This window comes from Octopus bimaculoides, chromosome 8 (assembly GCF_046866305.1).
Source record: "Octopus bimaculoides isolate indiv1 chromosome 8, ASM4686630v1, whole genome shotgun sequence".
NCBI lineage: Eukaryota > Metazoa > Mollusca > Cephalopoda > Octopoda > Octopodidae > Octopus > Octopus bimaculoides.
The window spans coordinates 56,255,495-56,271,964 of NC_142935.1; the positions used below are offsets into that span (position 1 = coordinate 56,255,495).

At 35.8% G+C, this 16,470-nt stretch overlaps 1 protein-coding gene across 5 annotated transcripts in view; it reads right to left on the reverse strand.

The window, feature by feature from the left end:
• LOC106882633 (tensin-3) overlaps window positions 1-16,470 on the reverse strand; it is a 255,983-nt gene that overhangs the window by 83,528 nt on the left and 155,985 nt on the right. The gene's annotated exons all lie outside the window — the stretch shown is intronic.

Genomic DNA, 16,470 nt, shown 5'->3' on the forward strand with positions numbered 1-16,470 from the left:
ACATAACTGTATCTATCGTTTCAGTCACTGGACTGTGGCCATGCTGGAGCACCACCTTGAAGGACTCAATTTTATTTAAGCCTAATGCTCATTTTATTTGTATCTTTTGCTGAACAAGTTACAGGAACATAAACAAACCAACATTTGTTGTCAAGCAGGGTGGGGAACACACACGATGGGTTTCCACACAGTTTCTGATTATCAAATTCAATCACAAGGCATTAGTTGGCCAAGGGCTATCGTAGAAGAAATTTGCCCAAGGTGCCATGCAGTGAGGCTGAACCCCTAACCATGTGGTTGTTAAGTGAGCTCCCTAACCACACAACCATAACTTCATTCTCTCATACCTTAATACTTTGAAAACAAACATACATAACATAGTGTGTGTGTGTGTGTGTGTGTGTGTGTGTGTGTGTGTGTGTGTGTGTGTGTGTGTGTGTGTGTGTGTGTGTGTGTGTGAGCATGTAACAAAGTCCGTAAAGAATGAATAGGAGGAAACTTTATATCAACAAACAACAAAGAGATTTCTTAATTAATCCAACTGAATGAACAAACTAAGGAGCATACAGTGTGTGTGTGTGTGTGTGTGTATAGGCATGTGCATGCATGTGTGTGTATGAGAAAGAAAAAGAGAGGGAGAGTGTGTGTGTGTTGTGGTCAATGCTATACTACTTAATTATAGGTCCATTCAGATCAGAGAGTGTAGTAGACTGAATTAGTCATTCTTATTAGACAAGAATTAACAGTAACACATCTACTGCCACCACTACGACAGCTAGCTCATTAACATTGTCACCACTACAACTGCTAATCTATACAGTACAAATCTACATCATCATTATTATCACCATCAAAACCATCACAGTAGCGAACAATGAATTTACCAATTAAAAAATGAAAGCATTGCGAATAACACCTCAAAAATTAGTCTTACTCCAACTCTTAAGTGATAACTAACCACAAAAATGCAACAATGTTGGTATAGAATTACCTGAGAAATGATTTATAGTTTTGAGTGACATATTTCGTTCAACACTTGTGAGATAAGAAAATTATTTGTTTTACAATGCACATGCAACTCCAATGGTGCATATGCATTGTCAGGAGTTTAAGCATACAATAAATATTTACCAAGTATTTCTTCGATAGTAAGAGGAGTGTTACTGTCCCTCTATCATACTCTAATCTCTTAGTTCCACTCCCTCTCTCAGCTGAGAGGGCCTTGTCTTGTAAGCTTGCAGGTGCTGATGCCACTTACAAAACACCCATGCTGCTTCCATGTACATAACACCTGTACTAGAGCAATATAAAAAGCACCCATGGTGAGCTAGAGGCTGCACCAGGCTCAATCTGATCAGGCAAAGTTTCTACAGCAGGATGCCCTTCCTATAGAAACTTTGCCAGATCAGATTGAACCTGGTATAGCATCTGGCTCATCAGTTCTCAGTCAAACCCATGCCAGCATGGAAAGTGGACATAAAACGATGATGATGATACACACACACACACACATATATATATATATATATATATATATCAGGGATGTGCCCACCTAGGTAGGCAGTGCCTACCTTGAATAAAATAGATCGATAGTAACATTTTCCATATATGGCAAAATATGGACCTAATTCAATAAAATTATGAAGGTTACTCTAATTACTATGCATAAAATGCAATATATATATATATATATATATATATATATATTTGTAGATTAGGTAAGCATAATTCGCACAAATGAGACTACTCAATACAATGTGACAGAGAATATATGGTGTTTTTGCTGTATTTCAAGTCATAATCCTCAGTTTTTTGACATGAGATTAGACTTATAACTGTATGAAACATTAAACACTCACACTCACACTTCTGCCAAAATTAAATGACTATCAAAGTCTAAACTAATAATATTGAAGGTTAACTTTTGAATAACAGTGTGAAGCTTTTCTGTCTCTATCTATCTATTTCTCTTCATCTCTTGAGAATCAACAACAGTCTTCCAGCTGACACCTGTCCAGAGCACTTGATTCATGTTGAAGTTATCTGAAACCACAGCTGAGATTTACATAAGGAGGTCGTGGAGCCAAAATATTCCTCTGACATCAACCCTTAAATCTTTTGAATCTGTGACATATTACAGACGTTAGCATTTGGTAGGGGAAGGAGAGATATTTAACGAAAATTATGTTTTTTCAATTGTTTTCCTCTTCCTCCTCCTCATCATCATCATCACCAATGATGTTATAACTGGAATAGAGGACATTTTCATGGGTTTCTGCTTCTTGCTACAACCACCCCACCAAGTGACTTCTAAAATGGTAACTGTATCCCAGTTGGGTTAACCGAGAAGAAAGCTACTACATGGCTGCTCAACTGGTTAGTAATAACAACCAAATTTTCCTCAAATCACATTCTTCCATCTTTAAGAAAAAACACACTGAGTAATGCAGTCCTAAGACCAATTAGGTCTGGATAAAAGAACAAGATTGCTATGGCTGCAATGCTTGATTACCTGGGACTAAATGACAACAACAACTAGAATATTGATATAAAAAAAGAAGCTCACTTCAACAGCAAATTTGCCAGCAACAGTGAGAGTAAATGGAAAAAAACTTGTATTGTGGGGAGGAATAATTAACTAGTTTGGTTTCTAACATAGGCACAAAGCTACATTTTCAGAAAGAGTGTAAGTCAATTACAGCAGCCCTACCACCCAGCTGGTACCTCACTGACCATGGAAGAAAGATGTTGAAGAGATTCATAAGAAATTGACCACGTGACAAAGCCCACATACACTCTGAAATGATAAGAGCATAAGTTGAAACTTTGGCAGATTTCAAATTTGGAACAACAAAATCTTGCAAGAGAGTTAGTCAAATGCTCTAGCGATTCTGCTAGTCCACAATCCTTTGGGAGTAGAATTAATGATATTGATGGTGGTGTTGTGAAGTTTTACAAGAAAGAAATCAGTAAATTGTTGTTTGTCCATTTTCAAAGAACATGAGTCAATTATGTCGAATGAAAACAGCTAACACTGGGAATTAAACCTTAGCTGCTGATTTTAACAATTTATAGATGATGAAAAGCTAAGTCAAACCATGATTTGGACTCAGGCATAGGGATATATCTATATATTGCAAAGATGCAAGCATGGCTGTGTGGTAAGTAACTTGCTTCCTAGCCACATGGTTTCGCGTTCTGTCCCACTGCATGGCACCTTGGGCAAGTGTCTTCTGCCTCGGGCCAACTGAAGCCTTGTGATTGAATTTGGCAGGTGAAAGTTATCGTTGTATGTGTACATGTGCCTCCTAACAGAGAGGGGTATGAGGCAGTTTGGCATAACCGTTTTGGTGCCACCTATTTGGTGTTGCTGATTCAACGCTTATTTGACATCAAACATTTAAAATATTTTTCTCCTTTTTTCCTTCCACATCTTTCTCCATTTTATGTGTGAGCATATTTCTTTATGAGGAGAGTGAGAGTGTTTATGTCAATCATGTTCGATTAATAGATTATAATGTCTCTCACTCTTTCTAATTGTATGTGTATATTTCTGAAAATATATGTATACTTACTGCCAACACCAAAAAAGAACTGCTGCCAAAACAGATTGAATGCCCAGTCAGCCATGCCAAATCATCAGAATTCAAACAACTGAGCCTAATCACCTCGTTCCATATTGGAAAATATTTTGCTTAGCACTCTACTTATTCTGAGACAAAACAGTAACAGTAATAATGGTCTCAAAATTTGGCATGGGGTCAGCAATTTCAGGGGATAAGTTGATTACATTGACCCCAGAAGATCAACTGGTGCTTATTTTATCAACTATGAAAAGATGAAAGGTAAACCGCTCCCCCAGCAGAATTTGAACTTTGGAACATACAGACAGATGGAATGCAGCTAAGAATTTTGCCTGATGTGCTAAAGTTTCTGCCAGCTCATCACCTTTCAGTAATAGCAATAATTACAATGAGCTCTTATTTTGGTACAGGAATACAAGTTTGTGAAGAAAAGATGTAGGCCACTGAATCAAGTTCCGGTACACTTGTGATATTTAATTTATTCATCCCAGAGGCAAGAAAAATAAAAATCAACCTCATTGGAATTTGAACTCAGAAACAACTAAATAGCAAAAAAAGCATTTTCCAACACTTTACTGGTTCTTCCACTCAGAAATAATACTGTGAAACTTAAACTTGCAGACAGACCTTCAGATATCATATCATACTCAACATAATTTACATGATACAATGAAAATATGTTAAATGGCATAGCAATGCCAAATGGCTACAATGCTGTGCAGAAGCAAGCCAAAAAGATAAGGAATTATACAGACTAAGCTGATGAATTAAAAGACAGTGTGAGAGTTAAGGAATGTATCTGTGGCAACCATTTGTAATTCACACTATTAGAAAGACAAACAACCACCTCTGTTAAAGACATTGACAACTGACTTATAAAGATAGCCATAAGCATGTTCTAGAATGTAGTAATTCAAAGAACGATAATATATGCTGCTGGAGAATCCTCACGCAGTATTTAATCTTTAACTGGTTTCAGTTACTGGAATGTGACAATGCTAGGATATTACCTTTAAGGTTAAGTCACTTATATCAACCCTAGTATTTAATAGGTACTTGTTTTATTGACCCAAGAACAGAGGAGAAAAAGTTCAGGAAACAACTGCCTCTGCTAGATGACTGGAAGATGATGCTTGTCTACAATGTGATAATGAAATGTTGGATTCCAAAGCAGGGGATTGGTGAAGGTTGAAAAGAATGTTGACAGGTAAAGGTACTTTCCACAAGGCATTTTGTTCAGTGGCCAATTAATTCAGACATCCCCTACCACCATAAAGCTCAAATGTATTTCCAAAATGAATCTGGTTCTTTTTGATAAAAGGAAAGAAACTTTTGATGAGTTTATTAAACCATGAATAATAATAATAAAATTTGTATTTTCTATCCAAGAGGTTTTTAAACCCAATATTTATACCCTATTGTTTACAGCTTTGTCTGCCTCAAGACTCCCCATCTCAAAGAAGAATTATTTCTCTTATTTATAAAGGCTTGTGATATCATAAATACTAAAAATACAGAAATTCCAGAATTTTTTCAAGGAAACTTTCCAGAAATTCAGACCTGTTATCATACACAAGCTCACAACTACTTTTAACGAGAATTCCAAGCACCTGAGAAAATTTTTGCACCTTAATATAATTCTTAAAAAAATGAAATCCTCAGCTGATTTTAGATTGACTGCTACAAGTAGCTTTTAAATGAAATATCTGATATTCTATCGCTGGTCCTTTGTCCTCTCCACACCACCAACTCTTTCTGTACACAGTAGTCTCTCTGACCTAAAACAGGACATAACAACTTTGGAAAAAATCATGATTTTTACGACAAATTAAAGCTTGAGAACCACGGATTTTGGTGACCTAATAGCAGTGTTTTGAAAGCAGAGCCATAACAGCAAGAACAGGGTAGAAGAGTGAAGGAGTTATTAAATCTGCTGGCAACATTTTCACTTTTAGAGTGAAAGGCAGACTGTATGATGATGCTTATATGTGAAGCAGAGAAGCACTATGTTGCATAGTATAGAGATATTCGTTGTGGATGCAAAGAATTTGCAAAGTTTGAAAGGAAATAGTATGAGCATGCTCCTTTGGGTGTGTAATGTTAGTCTGCATGAATGATGGAGCAGAAATGAGGTGAGAGAAAAATTGGATATAAGAGGAATTGTATGTAGAATGCAAGGGAGAAAAGTATGTTTTTACAGGCTTGTGATGCATATAGAGGATGTCAGGTGTAAAAAAAAAAAAGAAAAAAAACTGCTGAGTGTTCCTAACAGATGGAACTTGTGGAATAGGAAACCTTAACCTGACAAAGGAAACGACGGCTGATAAATGATGGCAGGAAATGCTGTGCAAGAAAAGACCTGCTCAACCCATATAAGCAAAAGAAAAATGGATAAGAAACGATAATGGTAGTGGTGGTGGTGGTAACGGAAACTGAGATGTTATAACATGTAGATTTGGGCTTTTCTCAACCATTATATTCATATTAAGTCTTCATCTACTGCTCTCCCACTCTCTTCATTAATCTCTCATCTACAAGTCACTCTATCTCCTTTTAATGTGCTCCCTCACTATCCCTCATTCTGTCTCTCTCAATGTCATCAGTTACATGTTAGTTAACTCCAATAAACATATATACACAGACTGACATAATTAGTCTTAAGGAGTGGTGAAGAAAAACTTGGTTGGTATGTGTCTGTAGCTATGGGAGGGTGGCGATTGCATGCATATACTATTTGTGCAGATTTATACTCATATATTTGATGTAGATGTTGGTGTCTGTGTGGATCTGTGTTTAATGGTTGCTGTTTAGCTCCAGTCGACTCCTGAGCACGAGTTATTTTTAAAGGCTTTCCACTTACGACCATCATATCTTTTTGTACGTCTAAGACTATGTTATCCAATGTGACCCTTCTGAAGATGGTAGGAAGTAATTTGAAGGAGAACTGGCTGCTATTTATAACAAATAGAGTGACCTCAACTAGGTTCAATATATATTAATATGTATGTGTGTGCATGCTTCTCTGCACAAGCTGTGTACATATGTAAATGTATGCTTTTTCGTACAAGCTTTGTGCATGTGCGCGTAGGGGGTTGCAAGAATAATTACATATATGTCCTCAGCTCTTTACTTGAAAAAATTAACAAGACTCTTACATATAGGTGGGTGGGGATTTGTGGATCAATTAAACAAAAACTTGTGTATGTATGCATGTAATATATATATATATATATATATATATATATATATATATATATATATATATATATATGAACACACACACACATACACAACACAATCCTATTCCTAACAGCATCATCTCCCACCACCACTGTACATGTATGAAAAGGGGAGGAGGACTTGCTAACATTATCAGATAACAACCATCTATACCTCTAGTGGAAAGGAGAAAACAAGTTTAATCAATTAAGGACATTAAATGCAGTTGCTACAAGCGTTGTGTCGACAATTAACAAGGATGGGGGTTTGAAGAGTACACAACTGGGTGTTGTAGGATAATATATTCTTTTATTTGTTTCAGTCAGTTGACTGCGGCCATGCTGGAGCACTACCTTTAGTTAAACAAATCGAGCCCAGGACTTATTGTTTGTAAGCCTAGTACTTATCTTATCGGCCTCTTTTGCCAAAACACTAAGTTACAAGGACTTAAACACACCAAAATCAGTTGTCAAGCGATGATGGGGGGACAAACACAAACACACACACATATATATATATATATATATATATATATATATATATATATATATATATATATATATATATATATATATATATATATATGACAGGCTTCTTTCAGTTTCCATCTTGCAAACCCACTCACAAGGCTTCGGTCGGCCCAGGGTTATAGCAGAAGACATTTGCCCAAAGTGCCACGCAGTGGGACTAAACCTAGAACCATGTGGTTGGTAAGCAGGTTACTTACCACACAGCCCAGCTTTTCTTTCACACATTGTACATTAAAAATATGACCATGTTTAATTTAATAATTTCCTTGTTATTAAAGTTTTTTTTTTGTATTATTAGTTCTTCATATTTTGTTAGGAGCAATAATCTTTGTCTTTTACTCGTTTCAGTCATTGGAACATGGCCATACTGGGGTACACCTCGAAGGGCTTAGTCAAACAAATCAACTCCAGTACTAATTTTTAAATATGGTAGTTATTCTATTGATCTCTTTTGCTGAACCACTAAGTTACAGCGATGTAAACAAACCAGCACCAGTGGTCATGTGTTAGTGAGGAGACAAACACAAACAGCCTTATATATCCAATGGGTTTCTACACAGTTTCCGTCTACCAAATTCACTCCCAAGTGTTGGTTGGCCTGGGGGGGGGGGGGGGGGTATAGTAGACGATATTTGCACAAGCTTACTGCATAGTTGGACTGAACCCTAAATCATGTGGTCGCAAAGCAAGCGTTCTAACCACATACCCATGCCTGCAACCATGTTCATAGACCTACTTTTCTGAAACTTCAAAGCTTTCACAAACTCATTTTCAATATAGACTGTTGTTATGGTAAGTATTCTGCACATTCTGTAGAAAGTTGCAATGAGCCTTGGGAATAATTTTAGAGCTGATAAAATCTTCAACATTGAATTTACAATTATATAATGGTAAGTTCTGACAGGTAGCATGATATTACAAGTTATTCTTTTACATATGATGTATTTGTGTATTTAATTTTGGTTTCTATTTTGCGATTAGCAAAACTTCCATAGCTATTTTACACATATTTTGTGGAATTCTATGTAAAGTTGTAGTGCTATCAGGTAGTATTTCCCTACTGAATTATATTTTGCATATTGCTTTATAATCAGCTGCAATGATTCCTTTCAGTAATAAACATATAGTGTCAACTGATGAGAATGTTTGGCCATGAAAAATACCACCTTGCTTGGAAACAGGTGAAGGTTGCTGATAGGAAGGGCATCCAGCCATAAAAAAATCTGCTTCAATAAACTTTCTCTGACTCATACAAGCATGGAAAAGTGAATGTTAGAATTATGAAGATAATGATAATTTAGGTCTCCTGTTTGTTAGGTCACAGAATCTGCTTATAGTCACTTTTAGTCTTGAATTTTCAGCTAGTGAAACACTCTATGAATCACTAGAGAATTCAACTCATGACCTTTAGGTCACAGATCATTCAAATGATACATTGCACAAGAGACCCTCGGTTTACCCACCACAACTCCAATTTACTTGTCTTGTGCTACTCAAACAGAAAATATTTCAAATTTTCAAGTTCATATTTGGAGTGCCTTAACATATATACTAGGCCCATAATGAACTCAGTCTGTGAGCTAGCTTTGATAGCTGGTCAAATATATTTCATTTACTATGTTCTTAGGAAAAGTTTGTAAGCCACAAACACCTATTCCATCTGGAAGTCAATAAGGTTGATTATGAAAGGTCTACTGTTTATTTATAATCTTCCAAAATATGAGGGCTGACAGCTCAATTTTTAGAGAAAAGTATCATACTGAATGCACAAACAAAAATGAATACCAATCTAATTCACTGATGAAAAACTGAAGCCTAAGTCACAAACTTCATATTTTTTTTATATAGAAGATGCCTTTCATGTAGCCAAAACACACTTGGGAAATGTAATTGAGTAGCCGCTACATGTACCAATAGGCTTGAAGTTGATGACTGCTGTCAAGTAAGATGATCCATCTGATTAACCAGCAATAATAAGGTTACACAACTCGAAACTGGTGGCCACAGCAAGACTTCATAACCCAAGACATTCACAACATTGCTGACTTTTATAAGTCCCAACAAATCCCTCAAATAGAGGCTGTTGCTGGAGTTCCACTTGAAATGGAGATGTAACAAGCAAGCATATCAGCACAGGAAGCAGACATGCAAACCTGTCCTCTGAAGCATACGCAATCTTTATGAAACAGCGATCATAGGATATCTATAAGAGCTTAAAAACAAATAATCAGTGAACTAGGAACATGGAAGGAAGAAAAATAGCTGAAGGATCAGGATTCTAATCTAAGGAATGTTGTCATACCAAAAGCTTATAACCAGGCTGGCATACCTAATAAGTTAAGCAGAGATTAAAGGAACCTCCAGTTTATGATTAACATCAAATTACTCACTAAAATATTATTTTTTAATTGTTTCAAGATTGTTTGTACAAAAATAGAAAAGAGAAATTTGAAGAGATAAACTAAATAGTCTTATCAAACTAGAACAGTATTTAGTAGGTTTACAGAGCTTATAAATATATTTATAAGCTCTGGACACAATTTTTCATGCCCTCACTTATCAATCACATTATCATTGTTATTTTCTTTGTGCAGTGAATGCTTTTGTTTGTAAGGATGGTATTGCGATTGGAAACCTTGACTGCATCAGATTAGGAGACCTCAGAATAAACATAACCACTGGAGCCATAATACGAAAAAATTTGGGGAATGTCTGAAAGACAAGGACTATTGTTATATGAATAGATTTTTTTTTTAATTTCTGAATTCTAAAGCAACGTTTATACAGTTACAGAGTTGAGGTACTGAATGAGTAAATTCAAATTTTGTTACATTTATTGGAGCTTGTTCTTTGGCACTGTTTAACCCTTCAGCATTTAATCTGTCCATATCTGGCCCAAATAGTCAACCAGTTTTATGTTCAAACCAGCCAGATCCAGCCTCTCATGCCTACTCTAAGATATCATTTTAAAAATACCACCAGTCCTCAGTCAAATCGTCCAACCCATGCTAGCATGGAAAGCGGATGTTAAATGATGATGATGATAATCACATCATTGAAATCTCAAAGCTATGAGATGATTCATGATAAATTCAAAGCAATGTGATTAAATAAGCATTAGATTTGATGAGTAATATGAATGCTAAAGAGTTAAAGTAATTAGCAATAGATAAGAGATCCGCCCTTGACAAAAGTATCCTCCTCAAAGGAAGTTTATACTATAACACACGAGTGCCAATGTACCTTTACATCTTTAAGCAAAGAATATCATTCAATCTGGTTCATTTAGCACATCTAAGAGAACAACTTCCAATTTACAATTCAAAGAGTGAGCCTCTATTTGGTAGCCCATCATGCTAGAAATGGCAGTTAAATGTCGTTGAATCACATCCTGCTGTCTTAACCTTTTAGCATTCACATTATTCTGTCAAAATTAATGCTTATGTATTCACATTGTTTTGAATTAATTTTGCATTATCTTGTAGCTCTGAGATTTTGATGAAGTGACCATTAATTTTTAGAATGATATTGTAAGGTTAGTATCACAGGCCAGTTTAAATGCCTGTGACTAGAATATTTTGGTTGGATATGGCCAGTTTCAATGCTGAAGGGTTAAAGGCATAAGTACACATTGCATTAGATAACATAATCCTTATAAACTGTTTGACAAAAGATGAGATAGTCATGGATGAATTACCTTATCTTCGATCATAGGTTTTACTGATCAAGACTGTATTAGTGCTAAACAACAGCTTGCTCTTCATACTTGAGACCTATCATCATCATTTATCATTTAACACCTCCTTTCCATGTTGGTGTGAGTTAGCTTGACAGGCGCCAGCAAGGGCCAGAGGTCGCATCAGGTTCCATAGTTTGTTTTAGCTTGGTTTCTACAAGTGGATGTCCTTAAAGCCAACCACTTTACAGAATATACTGTATGCTTTTTATGTGGCATGAGCACCAGTGCTTTTTATGCGACACCATCACAAGTGCATTTTACGTGACACCATCAAAAGTGTATTTTACGTGACACCATCACCACTGCATTTTATGTGGCACCATCACCAGTGCTTTATATACTTATACTGAGGCAAACAAAATAATACGCCTTTACGCAAGGGTGTGACACACATCTGTAGCAAGATATAAAGGAATTACTTGACATATTTAAGCACTAGCAAAGACATGTAGCCACTAAAATATTGGGTCCCAGAGTATGCTTCCAAAGCAAGAAAACTGATAGCACATGGTGTTATCCACTTTTCATCACCCCCTACGGTGTAGAGCTACACACTTCTACTTGCTCTCTTCAATGACATTTTCGTACATTGTATATTCATTGCCCCAAAGAATGTTCTAGTAAGATTCCAATTTTAGGGCATGCGTTACCAAACTGATACTACATCTGTCATGCTATCAATTTAGCACTTCACATATCTGTTGGTTCATTCCATTTGGTTTGAGGCATTTTCTGAATCTCAAACTAATACATACATAAATATACATGTAGATTTGACTGTGGTTAAGAAATTTGTTTCCAAAATATACGGCTTGGGGTTCAGTCCCACTATGTAGCACCTCGGGCTCAAGTCTCTTCTACTATAACCCTGGATCAACCAAAGCCCAGTGAGTGGAATTGGTAGATGGAAACTGACGGAAGTCTGTCGTATATGTGTATATGTATGTAAAAGCACATGTATGTTTGTGTCTCCTTGTCTAGCTGTCATGGGATCACTGTAAATGAATGTCATTCATTTCCAATATCCTGCAAAAACATATCTGGCAATGGGGAAATATTATCTTACTTGGAAAGAGTTAAATGTTGGTGACAGGAAGATGCTCCTCCTGTCACCATCACCTTGCAGTAGAATATTTGGCTCATTTAATACCATCTGACATGCAAGCATGGAAAAGTGGACATTAAAATGCTGATGATGACGTTTACATGTGTTTATATATATATTAATAGTTATTGCCAAGCCAATATATATATATATATATATATATAATCATTATCATTTAACGTCCACTTTCCATGCTAGCATGGGTTGGATGATTTGACTGGGGACTGGCGAACCAGATAGCTACACCAGACTCCAGTCTGATCTGGCAGAGTTTCTACAGCTGGATTCCCTTCCTAACGTCAATCACTCTGAGAGTGTAGTGGGTGCTTTTTACGCGACACCGGCACAAGGGCCAGTCTGGCGGTACTGGCAACAGTCACACTCAAATGGTGTTTTGTTACGTGCCACCTGCACAGAAGTCAGTCCAATGTTTTGTTCACATGTCACCAGCAGAGGTAAGAGCTCTCTGAACTTTGCCCAGGCTGTTCTTATTCTAGAAGTTACACTTTCTGCGCACCCACCCCCACTACTGACTTGGTCACCTAGGTAACAGAAGCTATCAACTAGTTCTAGTTTTTCTCTCTGGAATGTGGCAGAAGTTGTTCTCTGCACATTTCCAGTGTTTATTGCTCCTGAGCATCTGCCACATACAAAAACTATCTTGCTAGTTAGCCTTCGTTTGATATTGCTACACCTCTTATGTGTCCATAGCTTATCACTAAGCCAATGTGTATATATATAAAAAATGAAAGAGGAGGCATAAAATTAATAAATTTATTTCATCAGTTGATATCCATATCATTTTGGTTTACAATGTGATTTGTAGCCTGATCCATTAAATGAGCTTTTCTTTGAGTACCAACCAATTAGTTAAATCCATATATTATGCATTAAATTTATAGAAAATCATCAGCAACATATATGTGTGAAATCAACAGGTACAATCTTGAAATGTGTAAATGACTTCAAATATTTAAGATCATGAATAGAAAGCACAAAAGAGAGACAGTGAAGTAAGACTTGAATAAACATGGTATGTAATGAACAAAATATTTATAGCCAAATCTATTTAATGACCTCAAAATATGGCTTTTTAGAGCTGCTGTAGAAAGCATGTTGGTATATGGATTTGAGTGCTTGATTAAATGGAACATATACCAAGATGTTAAGGAGTGTGAAAAATATTTACCGATTTGATGAACAGTGTGGCTATATGGAAATATATCGTTATTAAGAGAAACTATCAAACAAAGTGGACTGTTGGAAAAGGAAAGATGAAGTTAAATGCAAACTATCACTATGGGAACCAGTACATGGAAAAAAAAAAAATGAGGCTGATGTTGTGGAACATATGTGCAACAGTTGCTGGAGGAAACAAACATTGAAACAAACACTCAAGAAAAAAAAAAAAATATTGCAGAGATGATGGAGGACAGGGAAATGTGGAGGAGATTGGTCAATGAGATCTGTGTGCACACACGCTCACACATATGCGTGTGCTGTGTGAAAATTGCTAATTCTATAGTACACATCATATGAGTATGCATATACACACACACACCAATATATATATATATATATATATATATATATATATATATATAATGAAAATACACAAGCATGATTTAGACAATAAAATGCATCTCCCACTAAGATTTCTCAAAGATTCTACCAAAACTAGTTTTTACTGGTCTTCTATTCTCAGACAGAGCAGTTTCAAATCTGAAAGAAAAAGTAAACAATAAAAGTGTAATTGTTTGGATGTTGTCTGGGGGAAAAAAAAGCAATTTACTAGAAAAAGAATCCTTCTGATAAAAAATAACAGCTTCTTAAAGTTCCAAGGACATAAGAAGATAGACCAATTTTATGCCAATTCTCAGGAAAACACATCAGAAAGAAGTGAAGCACATGAGAAAAAAATGCTTAACAAGAAAAAAAGAAGAAAAAAACAATCAAAGCAAAATTAATGTTTGGAAGGAAAATGGAGAAGATAAACAAAAAGAGCCTAACAATAGGAAAGATTTGCAGCTAGGATCAATTTCAGTGACAGATGGGTAAATATGACAACAATGGAGGTGAAATGATGACTATTATCAAGTTAATTATTTTTCTTTGGGATTGGTAACTTTGTCTGTTGGTTGACACTCTTCACCCGCATTAACACTTGTCTTCTTCATGTCATATCCACCCAACATTCCATAAAAAGAAAACAAAATATCTTTGTTTTCACCCTTATACTGTGATCTTCAGTTGCAATTAGACAAATTTCAATAATGGAAGCATTAAATCAATATATTTGACAAGAATATGGGCAGAAGTGAAACTAAAGACCCAATCTGATATGACAACAACGTCAGAAGAAATAATAAAACTGATTTTTCTTTTTATAAAAGTAGGTATAAAGTCACAGATCTTGGGAAATGGTTTGGTCAAATATAGCAACCCTGTACTTGAATGATATTTCATTTCCTCAATCCCTAAGACTAATTCATACAGGACTTGAACTTAACCCCATAGCATTTAAACTAGCCACATATTCTAACTGTTTTGTGTTCAAACTCATCTGATCTGGCCTCTCGCGTCTACTCAACAATGTCATTCTAAAAATAAACAATCACATCGTCAAAGTCTCAAAGCAAGAAGATAATGCATGATTAATTACAAAAAAAAAAGAAAAGAAAGAAACAATGTTAATAAATAGGCATCACATTTGACAGAATAATCTGAATGCTAAAGGGCTAATCTACAAAAGAACATAGGTAAATACTAGCAACATGTTTTGTGTGGTGTCATACTGATTTTACAACCCACAGCCCAATTGCTGATAATAGTAAATACCAAAACTGGAGTTGAATAAGCTTTGCAATATATTTCTAATTAAAATCAGCACAGGAACTTCAGGTCAACCTGCCCTATATAACTATATTTCAAGGCCAGATGTCCTAATTAATAAGGTAATAAAACAATATCTGCTGTAATATTGAATAATAAATGAAGTTCAGATAAAATCAAAAAGCCAGACACTGTTATCTTGATATCCAAAGTGCATGACTCTGGACATTATTACACTGAACTAACTTAAAACTTAATTCATTAAATCATACCATAGGTTATGAACAATAGAGGAAGCCTCTATGTGGTCACACAACTTGCTAGATATAGAGGTAAAATTTGCTTCAAATCATACTCAAGATATAGTGGATAATGTAATCATAGATACACAGAACTGAATAACAAAAAACAAAAGAGAGTGGGGGGGGGGGAATGTCATATCTTGAAAATCTTTTATCAAAGGTTTGCTGTAAAAACAAACTCTCCATTAAATCATATCCAAGATACATTGGATAATCTAATCCTAAATATACTAAGCTCAAAAAAGTAAAATGGAGTATGATCATATCTAGAACATCTTGATCAAAGGTCTGCTGGATCAGAGATGACCTGGGGCTCAATAACGACAATGACTAACAAGCTATTGCATTAAGTGAATTTTGTAAATCAAATTTTTTAATAAATGCATGCATGGTTGTGTAGTTATGAAGTTTGCCCAACATATCTACATGGTTTCAGGTTCAATCTCACTGCACAGCTCCTTAGGCAAACTTCTACCATAGCCTCATAGCAGTCAACCAAAAGTCATTTGACAGAAATTTGAAAGACAAAGTTAGAGGAAACTAGACAAAGGGGATCGTTCTTGTTTTCAGAATGGCAGACTTAATCAATCACCTGGACTAATGCCACCACATGGCCGGACCTTTTACCAGAGTCCACACTGTAGCAAGTATCCAAGTTGGGTCTCTTGTCTGTGGATAACTCCATCCATTCTGAAGATGGCATCACCCTTCCTCTTCCATACAAAATTTACATCAGTATGCAACCCTTGGCTTAGCTATTCAAAAGGAAAAGAAAAAATTATCTTTAACTCAGCTTTCCCAATGAATACTCTATTCTCGACAATTCAGTATAACAGTTATCTTAGGAAGAATCAGTTTCATTAGTCATAAGTCAGTTAATTATTATAAAGAAATATAATTAATTTTAAATTTTCTAGGTTCTCATCCAACACCATAAAGCAACAGTTAAGCTCTTGGAAATCCAAGCTGAGCAGAGTAGACAAGAGTCTTGAAAGTCAGTTTCCATCCCAGGCTGAGACAGAGAAACCATCTTTAAAACACAGAGCCTTTAATCCTTGCAGCACTTTTGTAAATTTGCGATGGCAGTAAGGTGGTCAAGCTGGCAGAATCATTAGCATGCTGGGCAATATGTTTAGCAGCATTTTGTCTGTCTTTACAT